The sequence below is a fragment of the Haliotis rubra genome, unplaced genomic scaffold (genome assembly GCF_003918875.1).
Source record: "Haliotis rubra isolate DU_JTF1 unplaced genomic scaffold, ASM391887v1 Scf119, whole genome shotgun sequence".
In the NCBI taxonomy this organism is placed as follows: domain Eukaryota; kingdom Metazoa; phylum Mollusca; class Gastropoda; order Lepetellida; family Haliotidae; genus Haliotis; species Haliotis rubra.
The window spans coordinates 948,427-971,757 of NW_025765103.1; the positions used below are offsets into that span (position 1 = coordinate 948,427).

Sequence of the window (23,331 nt, forward strand, 5' to 3'; positions counted from 1 at the left end):
AAATGTTTCCTTGATTTGCTGCATATTTCAACATAAATAAATCAGAAAAGATTTTCACAAAGCCGAGTTTGAACTCTGACATTAAAACAAAATCTGGATTAAAGACTAGTAACTGACTGAGGATCATTTATTCAATGACAGAGTAAATACCTGCTTGAAATATCAAACAGGTAACGCACGACCTTAGCGGAAGTGAGGTCATTCTGCCCCTTACCTCACTACTTAAACATGTGCCCCTTATAACATTTCCAAGATAAACTGCACAGTCCGTAAACTATCTAATGTTTGTACATGTCAACACTTCAGGCAAGATTTATTGTCCAATATTTAGGCTTTCATTAAGTTGTTTCCAAGCACCCATGATTTCATGCAGAGATTCATTTTCTGGATATTGAACTTGAATATATTTCTCAATCCAAATAACACATATTGAATCACATCAACTACACTTCACATGAATTATATTTGCTTTGTATTTTCGAGATACATGAACTAAATTTACAAAACGGATATCCATGACCGATATGTGTATATCAGAGATCTATGACCTATATGTGTATATCATAGATCTATGACCTATATGTGTATATCAGAGATCTATGACTTATATGTGTATATCATAGATCTATGACCTGTATGTGTATATCATAGATCTATGACCGATATGTGTATATCAGAGATCTATGACTTATATGTGTATATCAGAGATCTATGACCTATATGTGTATATCAGAGATCTATGACCTATATGTGTATATGTATGATCAGATATCAGAGATCTATGACCTATATATGTATATATCAGAGATCTATGACCTATGTGTATATCAGTATATCAGAGATCTATCTATGACCTATGATATGTGTATATCAGAGATCTATGACTTATATGTATATCAGAGATCTATGACCTATCTATGACTGTATATCAGATCTATGACCTATGTATGTCTATGACCTATATGTGTATATCAGAGATCTATGATCTATGACCTATATGTGTATATCAGAGATCCTATGACCTATGACCTATATGTGTATATCAGAGATCTATGACCTATATGTGTATATCAGAGATCTATGACCTATATGTGTATATCAGAGATCTATGACCTATATGTGTATATCAGAGATCTATGACCTATATGTGTATATCAGAGATCTATGACCTATATGTGTATATCAGAGATCTATGACCTATATGTGTATATCAGAAATCTATGACTATATGTGTATATCATAGATCTATGACCTATATGTGTATATCAGAGATCCATGACCTATATGTGTATATCAGAGATCTATGACCAGAGATCTATATGTGTATATCAGATATCAGAGATCTATGACCTATATGTGTATATCAGAGATCTATGACCTATATATATGTATATCAGAGATCTATGACCTATATGTGTATATCAGAGATCTATGACCTATATGTGTATATCAGAGATCCATGACCTATATGTGTATATCAGAGATCCATGACCTATATGTGTATATCAGAGATCTATGACCTATATGTGTATATCAGAGATCTATGACCTATATGTGTATATCAGAGATCTATGACCTATATGTGTATATCAGAGACCCATGACCTATATGTGTTTATCAGAGATCTATGACCGATATGTGTATATCAGAGATCTATGACCTATATGTGTATATCAGAGATCTATGACCTGTATGTGTATATCAGAGATCTATGACCTATATGTGTATATCAGAGATCTATGACCTATATGTGTATATCAGAGACCCATGACCTATATGTGTATATCAGAGATCCATAAGTTTGCTGGTTTGCTGGTCACAAGAGAGCATGGTTGGGACAGTTACAATGTTCTTGCTAAGTTAAGTTATTTCACTGTTTGCACTTTGCAGAAATTCTACATGCTGATGGTAGTTTGTATACAGATGCCAGAAATGATTAAGAGTACTGGTAACCATGACAACCTTCAGTGGATGTTCCTTTAGTGTTTTCCTTGGCCTGTAGTATTCTCCTAGGCCTGTAGTATGCTCTTTGGCCTGTACTATTTTCCTTGACCTGTAGTATTGTAGTATTCTTTTTAGCCTGTACTATTTTCCTTGACCTGTAGTATTGTAGTATTCTTTTTGGCCTGTAGTATTTTCCTTGACCTGTAGTATTGTAGTATTCTCTTTGGCCTGTAGTATTTTCCTTGACCTGTAGTATTGTAATATTCTTTTTGGCCTGTACTATTTTCCTTGACCTGTAGTATTCTCTTTGGCCTGTAGTATTTTCCTTGACCTGTAGTATTGTAATATTCTTTTTGGCCTGTACTATTTTCCATGACCTGTAGTATTGTAGTATTCTCTTTGGCCTGTAGTATTTTCATTGACCTGTAGTATTGTAGTATGCTCTTTGGCCTGTACTATTTTCCTTGACCTGTAGTATTCTATTTGACCTGTAGTACTTTCCTTGACCTGTAGTATTGTAGTATTCTCTTTGGCCTGTACTATTTTCCTTGACCTGTAGTATTGTAGTATTCTCTTTGGCCTGTACTATTTTCCTTGACCTGTAGTATTGTAGTATTCTCTTTGGCCTGTACTATTTTCCTTGACCTGTAGTATTGTTGTATTCTCTTTGGCCTGTACTATTTTCCTTGACCTGTAGTATTGTAGTATTCTTCTAGGCCTGTAGTATTCTCCTAGAGCTGTAGTATTCTCCTAGACCTGTAGTATTCTCCTAGACCTGTAGTATTACCTTTAGGCTGTAGTATTGTTGTATTCTCTTTGGACTGAAGTATTGTTGTATTCTATTTGGCCTGTAGTAGTTTCCTTGGCCTTTAGTAATATCTTTGACCTGTAGTATTCTCCTTGGCCTGTAGTAATATATTTGACCTGTAGTACTCTCCTAGGCCTACAGTATTCTCTTTGACCTGTAGTATTGTAGTATTCTCTTTGACCTGTAGTATTCTCCTTGGCCTGTAGTATTCCCCTTGGCCTGTAGTATTCTCCTTGACCTGTAGTATCCACTCTCCTTTGTACATGCCCTTTGGTCAGCAGTTATTCAACTCAGCATACAGTAACAGTTGTTGTTCTGACAACAGGAGCATCTGCGAGGGGGAAGGAATGGAGACCTATCTGTTCCAGTTTCTGTATTGAAACAAATGAAACGCTCACTATCATCAATATTACATCCATTCCTTTGTTTATGGTACACCGAGTTGAGGCAGTGGAAGAACACTGAACTGAATTTGTGAAGGTTTACTGCAGTGGACTATTTCTTTTAGATTGTTATTGAGTGTGTGTCACTTTCCATTGACCTGTCATTTCCTCTTCATTGTACAATCACTGCCCCGATATTTTATTAGGGTACCGGAAACTGATACCAGAAGGTGAATAATCTAAATGAATCAGCATATGTATAAGGTAGAGTGGGGTCAAGGACAGTCGGAACACACACGGCATGGAAACTCACAGGCACATCGTCCAGAACACACACAGCACTGAAGGTAGAGAAAGGCATCAGTGAAGCTGTAGTTGAGGACATATTAGAATCCTGTACAAATTGTAAACATACATGTCCAGGTATGGACTTGAAATCAGGTTTACTGATTATTGCATGTTTACAGTGATATTCATTAGTGAGTGAGTGAGTTTAGTTTTACACCGCACTCAGCAATCAATCCAGTGATCAACAACATGAGCATCGATCTGCGCAATTGGGAACTGATGACATGTGGGTCAACCAAGTCAGCGAGCCTGACCACCCGATCCCGTTAGTCGCCTCTTACGACAAGCATGGGTTACTGAAGGCCAATATTCTAACCTGGACCTTCATGGGTAATATTCATGTATGTATAGTGAGAGCCCACTATGATATCATGCCACAGTTTGACAAGTTCGGCCCACTCTGACACAGTATATTGACTCTTATCTTACCAGTCCTTGTTTTACACCTCTTTACCTGTAATGCATTAGGGCAGGGTAACATGATGTGTTCAGGTATTGTGTGAAAGAATTTCGGGACAAATTAGCATATCTGAAGTTCTCTAATTGATGGATACACTCACAGGAGGGCTTCTGTGTGGCAACATAAAGGGAAATTGCTCATATGATCATACAAGTATAAAACTTTACATCACTATTGCTCTTGTGTATATAAATAAAAGTAAGCCACCCCAAAATCCAAGATGGCTGCCAATTTCCAAGATGGTTGCCATATTCTAAGCTGGTGTCAACTGATCATAATCATTATCTTTTTGTGACACAGAACTTTTGTTCATTATAACAAATGTATTCATCAAGGTCTGTCATGAATTCACTGTCCACCAGTGACTTTCCTTGGTTGACACCCAGACATCTAGCACCAGAGTCCATGAGGATTTCCCTCACATAGAGCTGACATGATAAACCTGAACAATAGTTCAGAGCAGTGTTAGACCCATCTCACTCACTCACTGGCACAGGTGGCCCTATTGTTAAGTGTTACATCACTCAAACATCTGCATCCCTTACCACCTCAGACATGTGATCCTGGGTTCAGATCCCAGATAGGTTTCTAGGTTTGTCTACACCATACCCAAGCTCCTGGGTTCAGATCCCAGATAGGTTTCTAGGTTTGTCCACACCATACCCAAGCTCCTGGGTTCAGATCCCAGATAGGTTTCTAGGTTTGTCTACACCATACCCAAGCTCCTGGGTTCAGATCCCAGATAGGTTTCTAGGTTTGTCTACACCATACCCAAGCTCCTGCATTCAGATCCCAGATAGGTTTCTAGGTTTGTCTACACCATACCCAAGCTCCTGGGTTCAGATCCCAGATAGGTTTCTAGGTTTGTCTACACCATACCCAAGCTCCTGGGTTCAGATCCCAGATAGGTTTCTAGGTTTGTCTACACCATACCCAAGCTCCTGGGTTCAGATCCCAGATAGGTTTCTAGGTTTGTGTACACCATACCCAAGCTCCTGGGTTCAGATCCCAGATAGGTTTCTAGGTTTGTCTACACCATACCCAAGCTCCTGGGTTCAGATCCCAGATAGGTTTCTAGGTTTGTCTACACCATACCCAAGCTCCTGGGTTCAGATCCCAGATAGGTTTCTAGGTTTGTGTACACCATACCCAAGCCCCTGGGTTCAGATCCCAGATAGGTTTCTAGGTTTGTCCACACCATACCCAAGCTCCTGGGTTCCAAAGTGGTCCACATCTAAGACCAGCACCACTTCAGGTTTTCCTTCCATGCAGAAGCAAACCCATATCACTCACTCACTCTACCCGATTACTTACAACAGGTGCACACATAAACCTGTCATCGCTACACATCAAGAACACAATGCCCCTCATTAGTCACTGTGATATCATCTTCCTCAAGCCAGGGTAATACCTGGCATCCATTGACACCATGCAGAGTGAGCAGTTGACCCAGCCCGGCCAGTTGGAGATCCCCGGCTACTGTTTCCTACTGCAATTGTTCATCAGCCGAGTGAGGACGACAGTGACAGCAACACATGACAATAGCCCGACATCCAACCGCATGGGAAATGTACCATGATCAGAATCACTAAAGATTTCATAAAAGCTTCTGATCTGCCATCTAAACACGAGCCCTTCCGCTATTGACGTGATCACACCTTGAAAACAGAGATGACTGGACATGGCTTATGTCAGCCACGTAGTGGTGGCATTGCAGTTCCACTTGACCGCCTCCAGCTCTGATACCACTTTGTCACGGACGTACTGACCACTGTGACAATGAATGTCTGTGTGTCCATAGCTTGGTCAGTGTCTCACCATGTTACTTCAATCTTGATGAGTCAGACAAGAGTGAGTTTAGTTTTACACCGCACTCAGCAACATTCCAGCTACATGGCGGAGTCAGGCATGACCATATCTGTGTGTGTTGACAGCTTGTTCTGTGTCACCATATTACTTCAGGGATGCTGTGCTGTGCTGTGCTGTGCTGTGCTGTGTTGTGCTGTGTCCTCATCTTTCAGTGACTGGAAGAAGGCATGGAATGACATGTCAACTTCACAGAGTGAGTGAGTGAGTGAGAGAGAATTTAGTTTTATGTCTCACTCAGCAATATTCAAGCTATATGTCGGCGGTCTGTAAATAATCAAATCTGGACCAGACAATCCAGTGATCAACGGCATGAGTATCGATCTACACAATTGGGATACAAATGTGTCCATCAAGTCAGCGAGCCTGACCACCTGATCCATTAGTCGCCCCTTACGACATGCATGGGTTACTGAAGACCAATTTGAACCTGGATCATCATGGATCCTGATCTTAAAGAAGATATGATGAGACAAAGGGTCATATGATGCTGAGATTATTCCTAGTCGGCCAAATATGGTTTGAAAAGTAAAATAAAAATGTCTTGATAAATAGATGGTAACTGCATGTATAACTTGTATATGGGATCCACTCTGTGAAGTGGTCCTGAGTTTGTACCAGTTAAACACTGGGGACTTCCACGGGTTTCCTGGGTCCAGATTACTGCACTTATATTACTGAGCTTCCACTCCCTCTGCAGATGATGCATTCACTACATTCCTGAAATGGTCCTGAACAGCGACATTATTTAATTGCTCTTGATAAAGTATGAATGACATATCATGTAAAAATGAAACTGACCAAAGTTTAAAACACACCCCATCACATTGTTTTTGGAAAACACAAACCATTAATCACAGAAAATATATGCTGGACAACAATGTCTGTGAATAGCCTTGGGAGACACAAGGTCAGCTATTGTTTTGATGACAGGAACCGGGCCCATAAACAAACCTCAGAATTAATTTCAAAGAAAATTATTCAAATACTACTAGAAAGTACTTTGGTTGATTTCAAACCAAAACACAAACTATTTACAAAGTGTACACTATTAGTTGAAGGAAAACAGTTTTGATACTTCAAGTTATAGTCTATAACTTCAAAGTAATTATTTTGTCTTGTATTATTGTCTTGTAGTTTCAGCAGTTTGAGCATCCTATTCTACAGAATCTTGTACAGGCCACAGGTAGCTACTGACTTTGCTAGTTAGACTTGTACTCTACAGCAGGAATAAATCACTGAATGGGTAATTTGTGTTGAACCTCACTCATACCTACTTTCTTTAACAAACCATCTCACTCACTCACTCTGAATCACATGCTCTCTGAATGTACCTGCTCTTGGGACTGTAAGTATAGAAGTAAGTAAGCTGAGGGTCACTCACTCACTCCATGCCGCCAGCCCAGAATCGATCTCCAACATAGGTACAATCTGTAAAGCCTATTTCTTGTGTCCCCCACCATAATGTTCCTGGAATAGTGCAAAAGCTCTAATTTCACCTTTTGCCAGTGTGCAGTCAGTCAAACCTTGACCAACAGATAATAGCTACAATCATTCGACGCTAATAGCCAATACATCCACTAATACACATTAGTAGCCTCAGAACATCCATGAACTGACCACCATGTTGAAAGTCCAGAAACATCAAAGAAGTGTTTCTGCCCATCAGAGGTCCAGATTACTGTATCCTCCTCCTCCTCCCTGCTTTATTCAATAGGTAAAGATGACAGTGAAAACACTGACCACCATGGACAGACACAAAAGCCGGGAGAAAACAAGCTAGAGCATTCACCACAATACGACAAGGGCCAGTCCCAACTTCAAAGTGACCGGTACAATGATGACCATGTAATGACTTCTCCATCCAATCCTGTTATGAAACCTACCAGTAAAAACCACCATTTAAAAAGCATTTGGAACAAAGGTGGGCCCAAACAACATGTCTTGGTAAAATAGGTTGTCCAAGATTGCAGCTCTGACCATTCCCCCCTGCACCTGTACACTATCATGACAGAGGAATTGTCCGAAGTGGACGCTCATTAAGTGACCAGCGGTCAGTCATTGTGGCTGTCCAGTGTCATTCAGACATTAAGCCTGAAGGGTTATGGGTATTGTGTGTTGTCGGAGGTGGGTGAGAGTTTCAAGTTTGTCGTGTCACGCTTCCCAAGCCATTTTAATGGGTATTTTCTGCCTCTCTGGTTCTTTTGTCTCCCAAGGTGAAAGAACACTAACTTGTAGATAGCAAGATTGCGATGGTGGTTGTATAGTGCAGGGACAATACCCAGATGGACAATGGTGTCTCCAGTGATGGGTCCTTATTTATTCTGTGGCAAGATTACTCTTGATTTGAAACCTGTAAGAATAACAATACCGCTCCAGGATGGACGAGGCAATTGTTACCGGTGTACAGGAACGTGGTGGCTCAACAACGGCAGTGTGCCCCAAGGGGGGAAGAGGCTCTGAATGCTTTGGTCCTTTAGAAGAAAAGTTTAATAAATAAACACAAAAACACAGTAGAATGTTGAAATATCCTTCCATAGACGTTATCAGGTCCTGATTACATTACAAAATTGATTAATGTGAAAAATAGTGATGGATGTTCCAGGTATACTCTACATGTTCAGCTTCAGATATGGGAAGAATTGTTTGTACTGAGAATCTCTAGTCCAGGGACTTGCATAGAAGAACTATGTTAATGTATAAACATTATATAAGGTGACATCACTGCTGCTGCGGTGCAGGAAGGTATGGACAGAAGTGTGAGCTCGACATTATGTAAGCAATACAATGTTAGTTGCAAGAAACAATGGAAATACCGGCTACATGTATCAGGCCTGCCAATCATAACCACCAGAGAACAACTAAAATATGAAATAATTACATATTATAAATGGAAGTAGCCAATGTAATTCTCAATAATGTGTGCAATGTAATGATTAAAACTTGCCACAATTTTAATGGAGAACTGAATGCATATGCACTTGGGTTGTCAGGGTCTGTGTTTCACTGTCTTAAGCTCCATTGAACATGTGGCAGGCTGTAATGATTACAATGCACAATTATGGAGAAAGTGTATTGTTTGCAGTTTTTGTGGCAATTTCTGTTTAAAACATGAATATAAATATTCAACAGTTTGGTTTCTCTCTGCAGGTGTTCAGACCTGATGTGTGTACCAAGTGGCCAACACTGACTAGATACTGACCTGGCCCCATTCTACTGTAGCCCGATGACATTTGTAAGTTTATGCTATGGGATGCACCATCATCTACAATCACTTTGTGGAAAGTACATAGATTAGCTATATGAACTGATCATGTCACTTCATGTATGGACCAGGTGAGGTAAGCTACAGGTATGGACCAGGTGAGGTAAGCTACAGGTATGGGCCAGGTTAGGTAAGCTACAGGTATGGTCCAGGGTGAGGTAAGCTACAGGTATGGACCAGGTGAGGTAAGCTACAGGTATGGGCCAGGTGAAGTAAGCTACAGGTATGGGCCAGGTTAGGTAAGCTACATGTATTGGCCAGGTGAGGTAAGCTACAGGTATGGGCCAGGGTGAGGTAGGTGAAGCTACAGGTTTGGACTAGGTATTGGCCAGGTGAGGTAAGATACAGCTACAGGTATGTGGGTAGGTGTATTGGCCAGGTAAGCTAAGCTATGTGCAGGTATGGGCCAGGTTAGGTAAGATACATGGGACAGGTGAGGTAAGCTACAGGTTATGGGGTAGGTGGGTACCAAAGGTGAAGGTAAGGTACAGGTTTGGACTAGGTGAGGCAAGCTACAGGTCTGGACTAGGTGAGCTATAAGCTACCAGGTAAACCAGGTAAGCTGCCACATGTATTGACCAGGTAAGCTAAACTATAACCAGGTATGGAGCCAGGTACGCCAGCATTACGTATTGACCAGGTGAGCTAAGCTATGTATGTACAGACCAGGCAGGTTACATGTGTGCACCAGGTGAGCTTCATATGTATGTACATAGACCAGGCAGGTTACACATCACCAGGTGAGCTTTATGTATGTACATAGACCAGGCAGGTTACATGTCTGCACCAGGTGAGCTATATATATGTACATAGACCAGGCAGGTTCACGTGCACCAGGTGAGCTATATGTATGTACATAGACCAGGCAGGTTACATGTCTGCACCAGGTGAGCTATATGTATGTACATAGACCAGGCAGGTTACATGTCTGCACCAGGTGAGCTATATGTATGTACATAGACCAGGCAGGTTACATGTCTGCACCAGGTGAGCTATATGTATGTACATAGACCAGGCAGGTTACATGTCTGCACCAGGTGAGCTATATGTATGTACATAGACCAGGCAGGTTACGTGTCTGCACCAGGTGAGCTATATGTATGTACGCACATAGACCAGGCAGGTTACATGTACCAGGTGAGCTATATGTATGTACATAGACCAGGCAGGTTACATGTACTGCACCAGGTGAGCTATATGTATGTACATAGACCAGGCAGGTTACATGTGTCTGCACCAGGTGAGCTATATGTATGTACATAGACCAGGCAGGTTACATGTCTGCACCAGGTGAGCTATATGTATGTACATAGACCAGGCAGGTTACATGTCTGCACCAGGTGACCATACATGTCTTGACCAGGCAGGTTACATGTCTGCACCAGGTGAGCTATATGTATGTACATAGACCAGGCAGGTTACATGTCTGCACCAGGTGAGCTATATGTATGTACATAGACATAGACCAGGCAGGTTACATGTTACATGTGCACCAGGTGAGCTATATGTATGCACATAGACCAGGCAGGTTACATGTCTGCACCAGGTGAGCTATATGTAATGCACATAGACCAGGCAGGTTACATGTCTGCACCAGGTGAGCTATATGTATGTACATAGACCAGGCAGGTTACATGTCTGCACCAGGTGAGCTATATATGTATACATACCAGACCAGGCAGACCAGTTTACATGTCTGCACCAGGTGAGCTATATGTATGTACATAGACCAGGCAGGTTACATGTCTCGCACCAGGTGAGCTATATGTATGTACATAGACCAGGCAGGTTACATGTCTGCACCAGGTGAGCTATATGTATGTACAGACCAGGCAGGTTACATGTCTGCACCAGGTGAGCTATATGTACATGTACATAGACCAGGCAGGTTACATGTCTGCACCAGGTGATGTATGTACATAGACCAGGCAGGTTACATGTCTGCACCAGGTGAGCTATATGTATGTACATAGACCAGGCGGGTTACATGTGCACCAGGTGAGCTATATGTATGTGCATAGACCAGGCAGGTTACATGTCTGCACCAGGTGAGCTATATGTATGTACATGACCAGGCAGGTTACATGTCTGCACCAGGTGAGCTTTATGATGTACATAGACCAGGCAGGTTACATGTCTGCACCAGGTGAGCTATATGTACGTACATAGACCAGGCAGGTGAGCTATATGTATGTACATAGACCAGGCAGGTTACATGTCTGCACCAGGTGAGCTATATGTATGTACATAGACCAGGCAGGTTACATGTCTGCACCAGGTGAGCTATATGTATGTACATAGACCAGGCAGGTTACATGTCTGCACCAGGTGAGCTATATGTATGTACATAGACCAGGCAGGTTACATGTCTGCACCAGGTGAGCTATATGTATGTACATAGACCAGGCAGGTTACATGTCTGCACCAGGTGAGCTATATGTATGTACATAGACCAGGCAGGTTACATGTCTGCACCAGGTGAGCTATATGTATGTACATAGACCAGGCAGGTTACATGTCTGCACCAGGTGAGCTATATGTATGTACATAGACCAGGCAGGTTACATGTCTGCACCAGGTGAGCTATATGTATGTACACCAGGCAGGTTACATGTCAGTGAGCTAGGTTACATACCAGGCAGGTTGCATGTGCACCAGGTGAGCTATATGTATGTACATAGACCAGGCAGGTTACATGTGTGCACCAGGTGAGCTATATGTATGTACATAGACCAGGCAGGTTACATGTCTGCACCAGGTGAGCTATATGTATGTACATAGACCAGGCAGGTTACATGTCTGCACCAGGTGAGCTATATGTATGTACATAGACCAGGCAGGTTACATGTCTGCACCAGGTGAGCTATATGTATGTACATAGACCAGGCAGGTTACATGTCTGCACCAGGTGAGCTATATGTCTGCACCAGGTACATACATAGACCAGGCAGGTTACATGTCTGCACCAGGTGAGCTATATGTATGTACATAGACCAGGCAGGTTACATGTCTGCACCAGGTGAACTAAACTCCATGCTTGGATCAGGTAGGGTTCAGAAACATTATCCTGCACAAACTGTTGGCTATTATGACTGTTATTCTGATCAGTTTGGTATGTTCAACCACTTGTTTGTACAGATGTCTCAGTTTATGATAGTTCAATCCCCCTTGATGTAGCGGAGTGCAATAAAAACATCACTGTGAAGCATCATTACCTGGACTTCAGGTGAAATTTTGAAATTATTTACAGCAGAACAATACTCATGTTTATCACCTCTTACATTTCACATGTTGTTATCTCACTGTGTTTTTTACACAGGCTGACGTCATACAAACACAAGTGACCCCGTCGTCCACCATGCAGCAGTTCGCTGTGCAGAGTTATATATCTTTGGGATGCCAGAAACCTATAATCCTGAGTTCCAATCCCACATGTTGGTTTGTCTGCACCAGGCTCCCACATTAAGATGACATGCAGTGATATAATTGGAACACTGATCGAAATACAGCCCAACAAAACTCATCCCCAATACACATAAAACTTAACTTTTGATCAGGATATTGCAGTTACTGACTGACACACACACCAAACTGATAACTCATAACAACATTGTGTTTATGTAAACAGATATATATATATATATATTCTTTTCAAAAGGTTTAGTAGCATGTATGAAGTATCATGTGTTGTATCAGTGATATATCCTGTGAATCCAACATCCTGAATGATGATACAAATCAATAAAAACATTAGAAAACTTTTCAAAACAAATATTTATTGTTCACCAAACATAAACAAGCAATATATCTGTTTGCATGCATGATAATAATTTGACTATATGTTATACATGTATTTCAAAAATGTTTTTAAACTTCACATTTCTGTCAAGTTCTGTTTATATCTTTGTTAGTTATAAAGTTTAGACAGCACAAAGACACTGGTGGCCCAGTGGTTCAAGGTGTTCAATGTGTGGTACACAGTAGCATCCTTTAGTCATGACAGGATCTACTGGCTCTGGGTTCGAATCTGAGATTCTACTCATCCCAAACAACCACCACACTCACTCATTTTCCATTCTTTGCCAAATAGTGATTAAAACATTTGCACAAATATAACTCACAAAATTATCAAAGTGACATGAAACTCACAACGTGACAAGGAAGAAATTATTACGAACAATATTATCAAATTCCAATGCATTATCGTCACGTGTATTTGTTTTCCATATATGCACGAGAAGGAAACAGAAACACGTGACATCGCATTCCGCTATGATGATGATGTTGGGTGCATACCCTCATGATCTTCAGACCCCAGACAGAACACCCCTACACAATGAACAATTGGGGCACAGAGTGTATGCTGTTGCATTACTGAGCTATAGTCATGCTCATTTCGATGAGTGAGTGAGTGAGTGAGTGAGTGAATTCAATCCTGCTTCTAACAGTGTTTCAGTTTTATCACAGTAAGTCAGCTTTCAGTGGGTAGAACGCCACAGCTCATATATGTATTCATCTTTAGTAAAGATCACTGTTGAACTAAAGAATTAGAATAGGTCCTAGATAGGCTTCTAGAATCTGGAACATGAAACTTTATGGCCATCAGGATGTGTATGGCCTGTATCAATGTTTCAAGGCTACTTCCTTGCCCATCATCAGGTGATGATAGGATTTACACCCATCACCAGTCGATCAAGGTATTATGAAAGGACACCTCTACTGTGTCTAAGTTCACTGTTGAGTGAGTGAGTGAGTTTAGTTTTACACCACCTTTAGCAATATTCCAGCAATATCATGGCGGGGGACACCAGAAATGGGCTTCACACATTGTACCCATGTGGGGAATCGATCCAGGCCTTCGGCGTGACGATCGACCGCTTTAGCTACTAGGCTAACCCACCGCCCCTTTACTGTTGAATTACGATATATGAAGATCATGATTCTTATGAAAAATGTACTGCATATTTCATCTCCAAATCAAAGAATTTAAAGCTAGCCTGGTGTTGCATGTCATTGTACCCGACAGAATGGACTGCTGGTCACAGTCAATCACTGGTTTGTCTGGTCCAGACATTTACAGGCCACTGTCATACAGCTGTATGAAGATCCATACATGGTCCATCTCAACAATACACACAGTACCCCGGTAATATAACAAGACTAAACTCTGATCACAACAATATTCATCCACTACAAGGAGTTTGCCATTGTATAATGTTCATGATCTCTGCCACCTGACTGTCGCCACAAGACTGTCGCCAAATGTCGTGACTCCCTGTCACAGTCGGCGACTACCTAGACCCCGTAACTCCACACTTACCCTTGAAGGCTGCTATCAAGATCTTTAATATATGAACTTTAATAGAGTTTACGCCTTCAGCAAACCCTTTGTTTGGCTGGATTAAAGCCAAGAGGTTAACACCTGTTGATGGAATATGTCAAACTTGATCAGAACAGTGCAGATTGCCACTTGGTATTTAATATCCATTTATACATCAAAACAGGACAAGGGACTAGTGGAATAGATTGTACATGTACATGAGATACCGTGTTCAGTGACATTTACCGCTCTAAATCGGTTTTATCATAATGCAAATGTAAAATGCACACCCTGTTGCTTGAAACTGACATGTCTCAGTGATGAATATCTGTTTCCTTCATTGTTTCACAGTAATAGAGATGAATTGTTCTTTCAATTTCATAATAATGTGCAACAAAAATATGAACAGATACATTTACTACAACAAACCATTGCTTTCCTCTGCTTGTGACAAAGATGCAAATATTAAAGATAATTACACTGAAAGTCTTGTGGAGAAAACAGCACATTATCTGAGGACAAAGTAAGTGATTACATGGTTAGTTTGATGTGGCACAGGCCATTTATAACTACACATAATCTCACAACCTGTTGCCCCATCAGTCTCTGAAATGAGAGAAACAGATGGTCAGTGGTGTGTGTCCATCTGGACACTGGTCACTCAGTACGCTGGGACCATATGGGAGGACCATCGGCCTCTAACTCATTGTGGACCTACTCTCAGCATCGAAGTACCCATCTACTCAGCAGAATACATGGCCCGCATGTTCAACAGAGCTCCAGGCTCAGAAAGGCTACCAGAATGCTGAAATATATGTATTGTAATCTTCCTAGTGGGCCCAGAGGTGTGATTGCTATTTTTTGAGAAACTCGGACATACTGTGTATCCAGTTATATTCTCCAGAATTATATGTCTCATACAATGCCAGTAAATACTCAAGATAAAGAATATGATTTGTGTCAAGAATAACATTCATGAAGACTATATTTTCTTGCAGATAATTTCATGCACATCTTCACCCACCCCACCCCCTTGTCTGTTTTCCATACTTTAATTGTGGTGAATAAAATTTGGTCAACACCACAAAATCACTTCTATTGATGCCCTAGAACACTGATTGAATGTTTTTGTGTTGATGGAAAACAAATGCTATATTGTTCAAACTTCAAAGTGATTCAGTGTTGAAGGGAAGTGAAACAATCTACAATGTCTACAACAGGTCCTGTTAAAGTCCAGCTGGAAACATCAATACATATCCTCAACATATTACATAGACCTAAACATTCCATGACTGATGACAGAAGAGGTATAAAATAATAACTATTTTCTTTTAAATTGGAATGGGACAGCCACATTCCACAACCCGACCACAGCACTATGACAGTGGTGAAGTCTATATTAAAGTGTGGGGCATGATCACCTTGTTGAACCAGATTCAAGATCAATATCACTCAAAACAAAACAAATCGATTATTAAGACAAAACCTATCATCACAGATAGTATCATTTTAATCCTTGATTCTGCCAAACACCATCAATCCTCACATTTCTAGACACATGCACAAACATATGTTTCAAGTAAGATAACCCTTTGTTCATCAAAATACCATTTTATCCTTTTTTGTCGATACATGCCAATTGAATCAACCCTTTAATTCCGTGAAGTGAGTTTGATTTCTGTCAAGTGGCTTAAGAAGAATAAAATCATCCATGACAGCGGTATCATTGTTTCACAAACACCTGAAAACAGATTAGAGAGAATTCACCAAAGCGGCCTATCTTGAAGGTAGCTCTTGAGAGTGATAACACGGTCATCTGTATTGCAGGTCCCCCCTTGGAAACGTATCTATATCAAACGCATATCCTACTTGTGGAGGGTAGCTTCGCAGCGTTTCCCAGGCAACTCTACATAACTGTAACAATTAACCAGACCAACTTTGTCAAATGTTTGAGAAGATTTCAAAATTAAACACTGACAGAGATAAGTTAAACCTTCGGGTATTTTACATCAAATTAACAGCAATTACATCAATCCGGCCAAACTGTGTGAAAGTCCATCTTGGCAGACCGTACCTGCGAAAAAAGCCAATCGGCACATCGTGGTAGCCATGGCGTGTTGGCGTGTTTGCACAGGTGATGGACAATGCTCTAAGAACACAGCAAAATATTTAGATAGTAAAATAGCAAGTCACTCTATGGTCAATATTTATTTACTTCTTTGAAAAATGCAAATATTCATGTTTGTGCTCATCTAGCTGCAAACCACTCAAGTTAGTGATTATTTCACAGTTATGCCATTTAGTAATTACGTTGGAATGAATGGAGTAATATATTCATGCTGTTTGTGTGAACGTCTCAGTTACGTTTGAAATTATATTTTCCAATTTTACTAATAAACATTGAAGAAGCACAGCTACTCACCAACCACTTACAATTCTGCCACCTGAGTGTTTCCCTGAAAAGTTAAAAATTCATTTGTTTTATCTGTGACACATCATCATGCCATCAACAATCAGCACGCATATTGTGTGAGATGACAGCCATTGTAGCCATACAATCCCCATTTCCACATCCTCAATACATAGCAGCCATACAATCCCCATTTTCTTTCCCTTGATAGATAGCAGCCATTGTAGCCATACAATCCCCATTTCCACTTCCTCGATACATAGCCCATACAATCCCCATTTCCACTTCCTCAATACATAGCAGCCATTGTAGCCATACAATCCCCATTTCAACTTCCTCGATATACAATTTCCACTTCCTCGATACATTTCAGCCATTGTAGCCATACAATCCCCCATTTCCACTTCCTTTCAATACATAGCAGCCATTGTACAAGCCCCATTTCAACTTCCCTCGTCGATACATACCATACAATCCCCATTTCCACTTCCCTCGATACATAGCAGCCATTGTAGCCATACAGCCATACAATCCCATTTTCACTTCCTCGATACATAGCAGCCATTGTAGCCATACAATCCCCATTTCCACTTCCTCAATACATAGCAGCCATTGTAGCCATACAATCCCCATTTCAACTTCCTCGATACATAGCAGCCATTGTAGCCATAGCAGCCAACTACAATCCCCATTTTTCTTTCCCTTGATACATAGCAGCCATTGTAGCCATACAATCCCCATTTCCACTTCCTCATTAAATAGCAGCCATTGTAGCCATATAGCATTTCCACTTGTAGCCATTGTAGCCATATCCCCATTTCCACTTCCTCAATACAGCCATTGTAGCCAGCAGCCATTGTAGCCATACAATCCCCATTTCAACTTCCTCGATACATAGCAGCCATACAATCCCCATTTTCTTTCCCTCGATACATAGCAGCCATTGTAGCCATACAATCCCCATTTCCACTTCCTCGTTAAATAGCAGCCATTGTAGCCATACAATCCCCATTTCCACTTCCTCAATACATAGCAGCCATTGTAGCCATACAATCCCCATTTCCACTTCCTCGATACATAGAAGCCATACAATCCCCATTTTCTTTCCCTTGATACATAGCAGCCATTGTAGTAGCTAAAGTATCCTCATCTCCACTCCATTGCTATATAGCAGCCAGTGTAGCCATACAATCCCCATTTCCACTTCCTCGATACATAGCAGCCATTGTAGCCATGCAATCCCCATTTCCACTTCCTCGTTACATAGCAGCCATACAATCCCCATTTTCTTTCCCTTGATACATAGCAGCCGTTGTAGCCATACCATCCCCATCTTCCCTCCCTCTGTACATAGCAGCCATTGTAGTAGCTAAAGTATCCTCATCTCCACTCCATTGCTATATAGCAGCCATTGTAGCCATACAATCCCCATCTTCTCTCCCTCTAGTGACAGCACTACAGGGTGGCAGGTGGGGTAGTGACAGCACTACAGGGTGGCAGGTGGGGTAGTGACAGCACTACAGGGTGGTTGTACAGGGTGGCAGGTGGGGTAGTGACAGCACTACAGGATGGCAGGTGGGGTAGTGACAGCACTACAGGGTGGTTGTACAGGGTGGCAGGTGGGGTAGTGACAGCACTACAGGGTGGTTGTACAGGGTGGCAGGTGGGGTAGTGACAGCACTACAGGGTGGTTGTACAGGGTGGCAGGTGGGGTAGTGACAGCACTACAGGGTGGTTGTACAGGGTGGCAGGTGGGGTAGTGACAGCACTACAGGGTGGTTGTTTGTACAGGGTGGCAGGTGGGGTAGTGACAGCACTACAGGGTGGTTGTACAGGGTGGCAGGTGGGGTAGTGACAGCACTACAGGGTGGTTGTACAGGGTGGCAGGTGGGGTAGTGACAGCACTACAGGGTGGAGGTGGGTGTGGCAGGTGGGGTAGTGACAGCACTACAGGGTGGTTGTACAGGGGGGTGGCAGGTGGGGGGTGGGTGGGGTAGTGACAGCACTACAGGGTGGAGGTACAGGGTGGCAGGTGGGGTAGTGACAGCACTACAGGGTGGAGGTACAGGGTGGCAGGTGGGGTAGTGACAGCACTACAGGGTGGAGGTACAGGGTGGCAGGTGGGGTAGTGACAGCACTACAGGGTGGAGGTACAGGGTGGCAGGTGGGGTAGTGACAGCACTACAGGGTGGAGGTACAGGGTGGCAGGTGGTGTAGTGACAGCACTACAGGGTGGAGGCACAGGGTGGCAGGTGGGGTAGTGACAGCACTACAGGGTGGAGGTACAGGGTGGCAGGTGGGGGTAGTGACAGCACTACAGGGTGGAGGCACAGGGTGGCAGGTGGGGTAGTGACAGCACTACAGGTGACAGCATGGGGTAGTGACAGGGGTGGCTGTACAGGGTGGCAGGCGGGGTAGTATAGTGTGATCTGGGTAGAGTGTGTGCCCATGCTACAGTTACACTTTGTAAACTCCTCAACTCTACCGTCTCAACCTGCCACTCCTGACATTAGTTTATTTCATGCCACACTTTGTAAGTTGCATGAACATTCTAACAACAGTCTTTCATAAATCTATCAGAGAATCACTCCCAAGGCCTTCTCAAGGAGGACAGTAAATTAATTCTGCAATTGCCTATCCCAAACAGTAGGGGGTACTGGTTTGCTGGATACATGATAACTTAAAGACTGATCGGAGCAAGACCTCAGCGGAAACCATAAACAAAGGCATCAATTTTAACTCAAGGAGCAAACATACTTAACTACGTTGCTGTCGCTGTTTACTCTCTAGCTTGGCAAAATATATTGAATACACAGGACACTTAAATAACGATATTTGGTCCAGGATATAGCCAGGATATAACCTTGCAAGTGACACAGGTGTTGATTAGTGAGTCTTATCTCACACGCTAATCAAAGGTGATACTGACCACACTGGGAATGAAACTGACAGCAGTTTGCCTGTGTCAGCTGACAAGGGCACTTCATCTGGTAAATATTCCAGTATTTACAAATAAAAGGGTTTCATATCTGTGCTTTGTGAATGAACATCATACAAGGTGGTTCATAAGACAATGGCATGTTTCATGTGATGTGTAATAAACATAGTTAGAGGTGGGATTGAATTATTAACAGCCTAGTGAGAGGGAGAAATAGATATTGATATTTACATGCTTATCGAAACTAGTGATGCTAAAGAATAATGAGGAATTTCTGTGACACACTGACGAGATGTGTGGGGTTGAGTGTGTGAGTGTGTGGTGGTGGGGTGGGGGGGTGGGGTGTGGTGGAGGGAGAGAAATATATGTGAAGCAGTCCATTGTACACTAGCATTAATTGGGCTTTCTTCTTCCTAAGTCTGACAAGCCGTGGTATGATGTAAACATACTATATTTGGAATTATTATCATCTGCATTTGGTAATGAAGAATATGTTGCCATCACTTCCAGAATTCAGTTTGTAGGCTGGTGAAGTATTTGTGATAACATTGACTGTAGTAATGTGTACGCTACATAAAAGTAAAGGTGAAACTTGTGGAATACTGGTCAAAACAGGATAAGAAAAATCAATGTACTCAATCTATCCCTATAAACCTCAAATATTTGGGGTGTTTTAGTTGTAGGAAAAATGGTCATAGGAAAAAAAGTCATAAACTCCAAAAAGTCAGTATTGATAATATATTTATTATATTATCAAATTTGAACCTAACTTAAAGCAAGTTAAACAACATATATGACTCGTGACTTTAAATCCCATAATCCTTTTACGAACTAAATAACTAATAATATGTTCATTTCACCTGTTTTGATAAGATCCAATTGCTTACAGTATCACACTGAAAGGAATAATTAACTTGAAAGTTTTTCGAAATAACAGGATGTTTTATTAATTTTATTGAAGATGAAAGTGAAATAGTATTTATGAAATACAGTATAAACAAAGCAAATAACTGGACAACAGGATTTTAGTTATTTTTCCGATGACTTTTCCATGACCTTTTTTCTGATCACCATTTTTTAACTTGTCAGTTAACAAAAACTGCAACAACTAAAAGATCATCTAAATTGACAAGATTCAATTGCATTCAGATCTACTACTGAAAGTGATGTTTAACAGTGAACACTCATGACAATCATAAATTTGTTCGAAATAAGTGCAAAAAGGCTCTGAATATCATACAACATTCTACCATTACAGTCGTAACTACACACATATTTCATCCTGTAGGCTACAACATATCTATTCACATCAGCCAAATAAAAGACAAAATATTCAGTGGCATGCATATCAAATTGTAACTATTTATGTTCACTAGCCTTCTGTCGACAACATTAATCACAAAAATACTTTCCCCATGTAAGACCTTCCTTTTGACACAACACAAACATCTCAATTTACCTGACCCTGTTTTCCTCAATCAAAAAACGACAAAATGTATTACCTCACACATTTATATCATGGAATAATTTCAAAATAGTTATCGAAGCAACATACAGTTATGACTAATACGTTTGACACATGTATTTCATGTTAAGCTGGCTGTATTTCCTCAAATCAAAACATCGCAATCTATATCATATGACATGCTTACATCATGTTTTCTAAATCTGCCACCACAATATACGATCACGGCGATTACACTGGAGCCAGCTTAGTCCCTTTGTTGCTGATATGTAACAAGGTTCAAGTTATGATATACCCATAATCCTAAACATAATATTGTTTCTGGCACACTGCTAAATCCCCTGATCATGATGGGCCAATACTTGTACTTAGCTCATAGCTAGGGGAGTGATATTGACTGTAATCCACACTGTTGCAGTCAGGAGTTTCCCAGTTATATTCATTAATTACACCCCAGAAGGCTTGTCTTGATCAAATTACAGGTGTTAGATAGAGGGCAGTGCTGGATTGATGCATATATGATAGACTTAACATAGCTGACTATATGGATGTTTAGAAGTATAGAGCAATTAGCAGGTGGAACATCTGTACCGTACTTCTGATTATACACCTGTACTGTACACCTGACTACACCCCTGTACTGTACATCTGACTACACCCCTTTACTGTACACCTGACTTCACCAATGTACTGTACATCTGACTACACCCCTGTACTGTACACCTGACTACACCCCTGTACTGTACATTACATCTGACTACACCCCTGTACTGTACATCTGACTACACCCCTGTACTGTACATTACATTTGACTACGCCCCTGTACTGTACATCTGACTACACCCCTGTACTGTACATCTGACTACACCCCTGTACTGTACATCTGACTACACACCTATGCTGTACCTGTACTACACTGTACTGTACACCTGACTACACTACTGTACTGTACACCTGACTACACCCATGTACTGTACACCTGACTACACCCCCACACCTGTACTGTACATCTGAGGCACACCCTGTACTGTACACCTGATCACACCCCTGTACTGCACACTCTGGATTACACCCCTGTACTCGTACACCTGACTTCTACCCATGTACTGTACACCTGGACTACACCCCTGTACTGTATACTCTGACCACGGTGATATTGTGATATAACATTGACTGTAGTAATGTGTAATGCTTACATAAAAAAGTAAAGGTGAAACTTGTGAATACTGGTCAAACAGGATAAGAAAAATCAATGTACTCAATCTATCCCTATAAACCTCAAATATTTGGGGTGTTTTTAGTTGTGAGGAAAAGGTCATAGGAAAAAGTCATAAACTCCAAAATAAGTATTGATAATATATTTATTATATTATCAAATTTGAACCTAACTTAAAGCAAGTTAAACAACATATATGACTCGACTTTAAATCCTATAACTTTTACTTAGACTAAATAACTAATAATATGTTCATTTCACCTGTTTTGATAAGATCCAATTGCTTACAGTATCACACTAGAAGGAATAATTAACTTGAAAGTTTTTCAGGAAATAACAGGATGTTTTATTAATTTTATTGAAGATGAAAGTGAAATAGTATTTATGAAATACAGTATAAACAAAACAAATAACTTTGGACAACAAGATTTTAGTTATTTTTCCCGATGACTTTTCCATGACCTTTTTCTGATCACCATTTTTAACTTGTCAGGTTAACAAGAAAACTGCAACAACTAAAAGATCATCTAGGTGACCTGACAAGATTTAATTGCATTCAGATCTACTACTGAAAGTGATGTTTAACAGTGAACACTCAAGACAATTATAAATTTGTTCGAAATAAGTGCACAAAGGCTCTGGAATATCATACAACATTCTACCATTACAGTCGTAACTACACACGCTATTTCATCCTGTAGGCTACAAAACATATCTATTCACATCAGCCAAATAAAAGACAAAATATTCAGTGGCATGCATATCAAATTGTAACTATTTATGTTCCTAGCCTTCTGTCGACAACATTAATCCGCAAAAATACTTTCCCATGCTTTAAGACCTTCCTTTTTGACACAACACAAACATCTCAATTTACCTGACCCTGTTTTCCTCAATCAAAACGACAA

The 23,331-nt window shown here is 41.0% G+C and overlaps 1 long non-coding RNA gene and 1 pseudogene across 1 annotated transcript in view; one reads left to right on the plus strand and one right to left on the minus strand.

Annotated features, from left to right (window-relative positions):
- The first annotated feature begins 3,436 nt into the window (after positions 1 to 3,436).
- Positions 3,437 to 5,075, plus strand: LOC124260979 (annotated as a pseudogene).
- Positions 5,076 to 15,304: 10,229 nt separating this feature from the next.
- Positions 15,305 to 23,331, minus strand: part of LOC124260529 — an 88,334-nt gene continuing 80,307 nt past the window's right edge. The window contains exons 3-4 of the long non-coding RNA XR_006894117.1: positions 16,817 to 16,850; positions 15,305 to 16,543 (exon numbers count right to left, since the gene is read on the minus strand). This is a non-coding gene — a long non-coding RNA (uncharacterized LOC124260529). The remainder of the gene's footprint in view (positions 16,544 to 16,816; positions 16,851 to 23,331) is intronic.